Source organism: Montipora foliosa, chromosome 14 (assembly GCF_036669935.1).
Source record: "Montipora foliosa isolate CH-2021 chromosome 14, ASM3666993v2, whole genome shotgun sequence".
In the NCBI taxonomy this organism is placed as follows: domain Eukaryota; kingdom Metazoa; phylum Cnidaria; class Anthozoa; order Scleractinia; family Acroporidae; genus Montipora; species Montipora foliosa.
The window spans coordinates 703,808-713,645 of record NC_090882.1 but is presented as its reverse complement, the minus strand read 5'-3'; the positions used below and the strand labels follow the sequence as shown (position 1 = coordinate 713,645).

Genomic DNA, 9,838 nt, shown 5'->3' with positions numbered 1-9,838 from the left:
TAACACGTTTTATGAAAACTACTATTTTGCAGTATTTGCAACAGTTTTCCAGTAAAAACAGCAAAAACGTTTATCACGACCAAATTTAAAAAAAGTTAAAATTACTGTGCCAGTGCAAAATTGTGCAAAACGTTCATTTTAGGCTCTAAATAACACGTTTTATGAAAACTGCTATTTTGCAGTGTTTCCAGCACTTTTCCAGTAAAAACAGCAAAAACGTTTATCACGACCAAATTTTAAAAAATTTAAACTTACAGTGCCAGAGCAAAATTGGGAAAACGTTCGTTTTTGCCTTTAAATAATACGCTTTATGAAAACTGCTATTTTGCAGTGTTTGCAGCAGTTTTCCAGTAAAAACAGCAAAAACGTTTATAATGACCAAATTTTAAATAAGTTAAAATTACAGTGCCAGTGCAAAATTGTGCAAAACGTTCGTTTTAGCCTCTAAATAACACGTTTTATGAAAACTGCTATTTTGCAGTATTTGCAACAGTTTTCCAGTAAAAACAGCAAAAGCGTTTATCATGACCAATTTTTAAAAAAGTTAAAATTACAGTGCCAGTGCAAAATTGTGCAAAACGTTCGTTTTAGCCTCTAAATAACACGTTTTATGAAAACTGCTATTTTTCCAGTTTTTGCAGCAGTTTATCAGTAAAAACAGCAAAAACGTTTATCATGACCAAATTTTTAAAAAGTTAAAATTACAGTGATAGTGAAAAATTGTGCAAAAGGTTCGTTTTAGCCTGTAACATGTTTTATGAAAAGTACTATTTTGCAGTGTTTGCAGCAGTTTTCCAGTGAAAACAGCAAAAACGTTTATCTCGACCAAATTTTAAAAAAGTTAAAATGCCTATGGGCAGAATTGGTCAAAATAATCTCCAAAGTCAAACTTTCCATATCTCCTGAGTTTCAAGGAAATGTTTCTGGAAGGAGACGAGTTACTAGAGTGAACTCATGGGTTCAATTGGTTAAAAGTATCTCCGACGTCATGTCCAAACGTCCTCCAAAGTCATACTACCCATATGCGTTAAGTCTTGGGAGCAAAACAGTTTTTACAGTAAACTCATGGGTACAGTTAGTCCAAAGCTAATTCTACAGGTTTTGCTGCAAGTAAAAGAGTTTTAAAGGTGAATTTAGGGGCAGAATTTGTCGATACCACCTCAAAAGTCATAGAATCTTCATTTGTCAAGTTCTAAGGAACTTTTCTATTAGTAAAAGACGTTCAAAGGGAACCTGCACATTCACGCTAACTTCGTGCTCAGTGGATATGCGTAGTATGACATTCGAAAAAGCTTATACCAAGTCTACCCATGAGTTCTTTATCAAAACTCTGGGAGTTCCCTCCAAATCTCTTTGAAACACAGAAAAGATCAGTGTTATGAGTGTGGAGTTGTTTTGGACAAATTCCACCCATGGGTTCACCGTAAACATTCTCCTTGGAACTCAGTGGATATGGGTAGTATGATTTTGGAGGAGGTTTGGACTATTTTCGCCCATGAGTTCAAAGCAAGAGAGTTATCAGTGTGAACCCATGGGCAGAATTGGTCGAATTGGCCAAAGTCAAACTGTCCATATCTCTTGAGTTTCAAGAGAATTTTTCTGAAGGCAGACGAGTTACTAGGGTGAAGTCATGGGTTTAATTGGTCAAAACCAGCTCCAACGTCATGTCCAAACCACCTTCAAAGTAGTACTACCGATATGCGTTATGTCTTGGAAGCAAAACAGTTGATACGGTGAACTCATGGGTTCAATTAGTCCAAACCAAATTCTACAGGTTTTGTTGCAAGTAAAAGAGTTTTAAAGGTAAACTTATGGGCAGAATTGGTCCATATCACCTCAGATGTTATACCATTTATATTTGCTAAGTTTCAAGGAGATGCTCTCATTCGTAAAAGACGTCCAAAGGGAACCTGCACATTCACGCTAACTTCAGAACTCAGTGGATATGCGTAGTATGACATTGAAAAAGGCTTATACCAAGACTACCCATGAGTTTTTTATCAAGACTCTTGGAGTTTCCTCCAAATCTCTTTGAAACAAAGACAAGATCTGTGTTATAAGTGTGGAGTTGTTTTGGCCTAATTCTACCCATGGGTTCACCGTAATAACTCTTTTACATTCAAAACAATTTCCTTGGAACTCAGTGGATATGGGTAGTATGACTTTGGAGGTGGTTTCGACTAATTCTGCCTATGAGTTTACTAAGTTCCAATCCGCTGACTTCCAAGGGAATTTCATATCTCTGTTGGAAAGAGAATTCCAGGGAACTGCCAGAGTTTTGACGAAGAATTCATGGTTAGAATTGGTCAAAAAAACTTAAAGTCTCTTGCAAATGGAGATGGTTTGAACGAATTCTATCCAAGAGTTCAAACTAATAACTCTTTTACCTTTACGCCCTCTTGTCCCAGCACCGTAGAACCCTAGGTCTCTTTTAGGTCGCTTTTTGGAGCTTTCGAAGTGGTGCCAGGGGCGCCGCTAACCCTAGGTCTCTTGTTAGGTCTTTTTTCAGGTCAAGGTGGTGAGCTCCCCTGTGTCGCCCTCTTGTCCCAGCACCGTGCAACCCTAGGTCTCTTTTAGGTCTCTTTTATTTTAGCGTTCGAACCATAGGTCTCTTCTTTTAAGGTTCCTTTTTAGCGTCGCTCGCTAGCTTGCCACGCGCACGCGCTGACCAAAGTCGCTGGGGTTTTTTCGCCGCGGCCCCTCAAAGGGTTTTTTAGCTCGCGGGGGGTTTTTTCTTGGCCGCTCCCCTTGGCCTTTTCTAGCTCGCAGGGGGTTTTTTTCTTGGCTGCCCCATGACCTTCCGAGTTGGTGGGGGGGGGGGGGGGGCATTTGGTTTTTTTTGGTTTTTGCGCTCAACTCACTTTGATTCGCCCCAGTCTCTCTCTCTCCTCCTTCTCCCATGAAATAAAAAAGACCACCATACACTCTCGTGCGTTAGCGTATATCCGTTTAATGTGGTTTTTATTGAAAGATAAAATATATATGCTTCTGTCTCAGCTTAAGGGTGGTGGATCCATCATACAGTAGTGGTGATAGAGTCGTGGGGATTTCTGTCGTTGCTATTGATGGCCTAGTGGAAAATGGATGAGTATATGATGTGGATGTGCCGGTTTCCAGATGTGCATAAGCGGAAAATTGGCGAGTGTATGATGCTGGTCATTAATCACTAATAAACGATGACAGATGTAACAGGGTTCGAAGTGAAGGTGAATGGAATGCCAGCCTCGTTTTCGTCGGTCGTGGGGCTGTTGCCGATCGGCCATCCATTGTATGCTCTGTCGCAGTTCCGGCAGTAGTCTATCCCAGTGACTGAGTATCTGTCTATGTTCCATAAAATTAAAAAGGGTGGTTTTTTGGTTCGGTTTCCGTCCTGGAGGGGTTTTTTAAAACAAATAACTGCGCTCATACTCGTCAAACAAACAAACACTCACGCAGAGCGCTCACCTCTCCCGTGTCTCGCTCGTAACGCAGTTCCCAACCTAGCAGATTCAAATCCCTGGAGCACATCGTGACGGGAGGGGGGGGGGGGGGGGGGGGGTTTCGCGAGTGTCGAGTGTTGGTAAGCGAAAAAAAAAATTACACGCGCCCCTTCCCCAAAAAATTACGAAGAGGTGTGAGTGCCTTAGAAACTCAGCTACAATGGTTTTTTTATTGTGATTTTTTTGCCTCTCGTTAATAAAGTACAATGCTTCTTTCCTCCCAAAAAACTTATTTACATCAGAGAGGTTATGAGCTCTAAGCGTTCGATTTGGTGGGAGTCGGTGTCAAAAGGACACGTAAACAGTGGGCGTGATTCGTCTTTAGCAAGTGGAGGTTGACTAGCAGCTTCCGTCTTTTTTAGGCGGCTTTTTTCTTTTCGGTATTGGCTGATTTTTTGTTTATTCTTAGCTCTGTAGATTCGTTGCCCGGGGGGGGAGGGGAGAACTCCCATATGAAACAGACAGGGATGCTCGTCGTCTCGCTTAGGGGTGTAAATTTTGGATTTTGGTCTTGCTTAGGGTGTTCCGGGCAAAGCGCCAATATTTTATGCCACCAAGGTCTCGTTTAGGGTTCCGCGAAGTAACACAGAATTACGCGAAGAGAAACAGAAGTCAAATTTCCTTTTAAATTTTCTTTTTAGATAAAAGCATTCGATGATTATTCCTTTTTTTTAAAAAAACTCATTCGGTGTGGTATTTTTGTGTTTTTAAATGGTCTCTTTTAGGGGTCAGAATTTGCTTAAGCCACGCCTCGATTGGTCTCCTTTAGGGGTTAAATTCAAAATTTCCGACGAGCATCCCCGTCTGTTTCATATGGGAGTCCCCCCCTCCCCCCGGGATTCGTTGGTACGCTAGGAATTTTTCTTGTCTCGTTGTTTATAACGTTTCTGATAGATTCGGTTTCTGGCTTTGACTAATGCTCGATTGTTCTCTCGATAACGACGGTCCCATTCACGAACCTTCTCCCGGTTCCGACGGCGATAGGCCTGTGCGACTTGTCTTATACGTTGGCCGTTTTTCTTTAGATACATTTGTCTGCGAATGATCGCGTTCATCTTTTTTGAACTGTAGCGCTTAGAGTGCGTCAAAATAAAATAGAGCACACGCTCCCTTTTTTTTGTTGAGTGACATTATGGGAGGAACTTAGATTTCCCAAAATTCGGGGGGTGGCACTGACGTCAGCGCGGGGAAAAAAAAAGCCCAAGTATTTTGGGGGGTTTCTTTAATAGAGAGTTGTCTTTAGAGCTCACGATGGCTGCTGCTCACTCAGGTCCTTCAGAAGCCAAAAAATCGAAGGAGGAAGAGCAAGATCCAGTCAAAGAGGTGATTCGTTGGGTGGTGAAGACCTTAATGAAGGAAGAAGAGCAGGCGCTGATCAGCGACATGCTCGAGTACCGCGAAAATTTGTGTCGGCAGCTGGCGAATCACCTCTCAGTGCTGGCAGCTCGACCGGCCGACCTATCGAGATTTGCGTCTAGTTTTAAGGCCGGTTGGCAGGAGTGGAAGAAGCGGGACGAGCAGCGAGAGGAATCTTCCTTTGCCGTGTAGGAACACGTAACGCCATGGATGTTGGGGTGGGTGACCCGAACCTTATCGATCGTTAACAATAAAGAGAGTCATTCATATTCTGTAAGTCATCATGACTTTATTTGAAATTAAAAAAAATGTTGCCGCATTCATTGTCCCTTTTGCGCCGTGTGTCTTGATCTGTGGAGATTAAAAAAAAAAGCACAATATGTGTAAGAGTCGGTGTGGGGGAAAAAGCACTAGAGTAGCTCAATGATGAATCCTTCAACTTACCCTTCCGTCTGTCGCCCTTTTTTTCCCGTTGAAATCTGTGGAGTGAAATCTGTGGAGCAAAGAAAAAAGCAAAACAATCCATCAGAAATGTTAAATTTGGCATTCAGGAGCCAACATCACACACAACCAAATCAGAAAGGGATATCTTGGCGATAACACCACGAAATGTTCACCATGCTCGAAAAATTCAACCAAGGTCGTGAAAGAAAGTATGGATTGTGAAAAATGTTTTGTACCCCACACCCACTCCCTTGGGGAGGGAAAGAGAACGCGTTTTGTATGTACCAGTCCAGAGAGACTAGCTTCCATCGCATGGCAAATATATGGTTTTTTTTTTTAAGAAGGAAAAAATAAATCCACCTTGTGCTCGATCTGCTCCCTTAAGACCTTTTTTTTATGAAGATGAAGTGGACAACCAGTTCTACGAAATGTTTACCCTGCGATAGATGTTTTGGAAGAAGCCTGAGACTTTTTTGCCAAGCAAATGATGCTAATGAAGGTGTTGGCAAGTGCTCTTTTAAAAAAAAAAAATCGAGAAGATATGACGCAATAGCACCCAGACCAAAATATTGAACTATTGTTGTCCCTGAAAGATCTCTTCCCTTTTGTCAGTCCAATTTGGAAGAACCTTGGGCGTGAGTTAAAAAATGAAAGAGTCACACTTTTCTCAGTTGAATCACACCATGATGAGGCATTGGCTATTAATATTTTTGTATACTACTATGTTAAATTCTTTTTTTTTTATAACTATGGAGGAGGTGTTTTCGTCATTATTGTCTAAATTACTACCAGTTTATACGCCTGACTGTGAGAACCACAGTGTTTTCGCATTTTTTTTTTTTTTTTTGGACATAAGTATTTAAAAAAATCAGCTTTACACCTTGCAGTGAAGCATCAATTGTTAGTCAACCCCACAGTCTTTGACCGGTTCCAAATTTTGCGTAAAGGCTTAAGTACCAAGGGCCATGGAGTATTAAGCCCACTTAAACCATCTGAACCTCCCTGATGGAGGAAATTCTACCTTTTACTGGAGATTAAGTGGAATTTTAAGCCCAAGAAAAAAAGTTAATAAATATGGTATACCAGCACCCAGACCAAAAAGAACAAGGAAAAAGTTGAACTAGTGATACCCATACAAGAAACTAGCTGGGAAACAGGTAGTTACAGACAGTCATATGTTGATCTCAGTGTCAAAGTCAAAGAGTCCACCATCCTGACAAGTAGATGTGAATTTGTAAATATGGAGGAAGTTTTTTCCCCCACACTATGTTAAATTCGTTTTTGTAAATATGGAGGTATTTTTTCTATCAATGGTTTTTTTTTCCCAAATTACTACCATATGGGGTTTTTCCCCACACTATGTTATGTTCTTTTTTGTAAATATGGAGGTTTTTTTTTATAGCAATTGGCTTTTTCCCAAATTACTACCATATGGGGTTTTTCCCCAACACTATGTTACATTCTTTTTGTAAATATTATTATACTACTACTTTAAATTCTTTTTTGTAAATAGGGAGGTTTTTTCTAAATTACTACCATATGGCTTTTTCCCCACACTATGTTAAGTTCTTTTTGTAAATATGGAGGTATTTCTTGTAGCAATTGTTTTGTTTTTTTTTGCTAAATTACTACCATGTGGGGGTTTTTCCACACTATGGTTAATTTCGTTTTGTAAATGTGAAGGAGTTTTTTCCACACTATGTTAATGTTTTTTTTTAAATATGGAGGTTTTTTCTTGTAGCAATTGTTTGTGGATGGAAACCACTTCACCATAAGGATTCCTATTGTCCTTTTTTGTTGTTGTTGTTCGGACAGACCGGACAAACCCCTGACTGAATAGAAAAGAATCGACCTTGTCATCCCATCCTTATTTATGTAAATTATTGATCAAGGGGTTTTTATGTTTTTTCAACAACATTAACCCCCCCCCCCCCCCACCACCTTTTTTTTTCGGAGGAGGCAGGGGTTACGTATAAAAAAGACAGAAGAAGCAGTAGATGACAGAATCGAGGCTGTCATATCACTGTGTGTCTAAGCAATCGAGAAACAGCACAAAAAACCACCATACCATTTTTTTTTTAGACACATATGAGCAGAAAAAGAAAAAAAAACCATGAAACAAAAGTCTTTCCCCTAAAAAATGGTTCAAGTTTGAGGCGGCACTTGACATACACCTCAATAATTTTTATTGGGAGGGGGGGGGGGGGACAGGTGTAAACAGCACAAAAATCACTATACCAAAGACAGCAAAAAAGTCAACGGAAATAATGAACCAGGAGTCGGCCCAGCTCTCTAACATGCCGCGCCTTTTGCGTGATGGGCGGAAGAGTGGACGCGGGCGATTTACCTCAATGTCCCAGTATTCGCCCCAGATCTCTAACATGGCTTGGCGTTGGTCATCATATTCAAAGAAGAAGATGACGAAACCGAAGAGGATCTTTTTCTTGGGGGGTTACGGTTTCAAAGAGGAACACGAAAAGAGTGAAGTTTCACCATGGAATCCAACTGGAGTTTGATGACTTCTACTACCTATTTAAAATCTAGGTAGCTTATATGTATATTTTCACTACTAAGATGTAAATTTATACGTTTGTTTAGTTAGTTTATCATTGTTAACTATTTTAGAGTTCATTTTCTCAGCAACCATGTAGCCGAGGAGATAAATTACAGAGTACCACGCTTTTTATAGATGTGAGACTCTACGGATCGAGGATGTTGTCAGCCACAGTTTTTTCCAACCAGAAGAAAACTAACAACCATCTCTTCCCCTCCAAAAGAGACAAAAAAGGTTCAAAGGGTGCTCAAGAGCCTTTTGCAAAGGCAGAAGAAAAACCAGAAGAACAGTATCGTACCAATAGGCTCAAGACTCATGGATATAATTTTGTTTTACTTGCCAGTCTATTTAAAAAAGCCAACGGTCCTTTATGTGAGTCGAACAAACGACGTTCATTATATGCTTTTGGTTGAGCATAAACATGGTTGCAGAACCCTTCTGCAGTCATTGATGTTTTTGTTGGTATGGGTGTGTCTTTTTGGGTAAATGATTTTTGCAGAACCCTTTTGCAGTCATTGATAATTTTGTTGGTATGGGTGTGTCTTTTATGGGTAAATGATTTTTTGGTTGAGCATAAACATGGTTGCAGAACCCTTCTGCAGTCATTGATGTTCTTGTTGGTATGGGTGTGTCTTTTATGGGTAAATGATTTTTTTTGGTTGAGCATAAACATGGTTGCATAACCCTTCTGCAGTCAGTACTTTACGTAAGTACAGTGGGTTGGAACGACCACAGTCACCGAGGTGATAAAAAAGATTATAAAAAATGCACAGCATCTACCACACGATCAGACGGTCTTTTTTGAGTGGGGGACTTTTAAGGATTCCATGGTCAAAAATAGTAATATTTTGTAGAAAGGGCAAGATCCACGCGGAATTTGCCTGATAATAAACAATTGCAACTTTTTTTGAGCCCAGGATGAACGTGAAGACGCCAATTTAGACGAACAGTCCATAGCGCGTCAGAAACTTGGACAAAGACGGAATGGCATCAAAGGACATGATTGAGTACAAGTGTGGAGAATAAAAAAAACCTTTTGTTATTTGCACCCAGTTGATCTGAATAAGTGGAAGCTACCACCAAACTCCAGGTATTTTTTCCTTTTTTTTTGGAAGAGGTAAAAAAAAAAAGAAATCAATGGTTACCATTCTAGCTTCAGCCTATCAACTCTCTCCAACCTCAAAAAACCTGACTTATTCCACTCCAAGGAGACAGCCAACTATGCAAGGTAGTTGTTCACCGAGAGCAGCAGAATTCAAAGATGTCTTCAGCCTTATGGTTCTTAAGACGAAGATTTAGTTCCTGCCAAGATTCAAGGGGATGCAGGCAACTCCTCACTACACAATATCACCCAAAAAACCCCACCTGCACTTAGCCTTGAAGCAATCAAAGTTAACCCTTGAAGAGATGAAAAGTGGAGCGTATGTTATAGTGTTCATAAGGGTGCGCTAAAGGTCCAGGGGCTGATGGAAAGAAGGGAATCTTATGGTAAAATGGACAAAAAGTCAGGTAAATTTGCAGGAGAAGACCATTGAGTTACTTGTTGGGCATGGGCAGATACCAGAAGACTGGTTTGCATCAAGAAAGCAGACCTGATCCTCCTTCATTTATACCTTGACCAGCACTTGTGGGGCTGGATAGTGCACTCGTCGCCTCTTCTAGCGCAGAGAAAATTTACCCTAAAAGACATATGATGCAACCTCTCCACTAAAGAGACCACCAACTATGCAAGGCTGTGTTGTCTGTTGGTGGACATTGGATGACCCGCTCTCCCCCGCCCCCCAACAACAAAAAGATTTGGGATTTCCATTAGTTTTCCAGCTAATACACTGGTTTACTAACAATAGAAAAAAAGCGAATTCAGCAGATTCTTAGGAATGGAACACTCGCCGCGGCGCATGTTTCAACGATTCCAACGATTTCATTTTGGCCTGTAAAGTTCCCCCACCAGAGGAAATTCGACGCAAGAAGAAGACATATCAAAAAAAGCACGACACAAGGCAGC

General features: G+C 40.6%; 1 pseudogene; it reads right to left on the bottom strand.

The window, feature by feature from the left end:
* Positions 1–5,155: 5,155 nt before the first annotated feature.
* LOC137985486 (double-stranded RNA-binding protein Staufen homolog 2-like) overlaps positions 5,156–9,838 on the bottom strand; it is a 22,650-nt pseudogene continuing 17,967 nt past the window's right edge.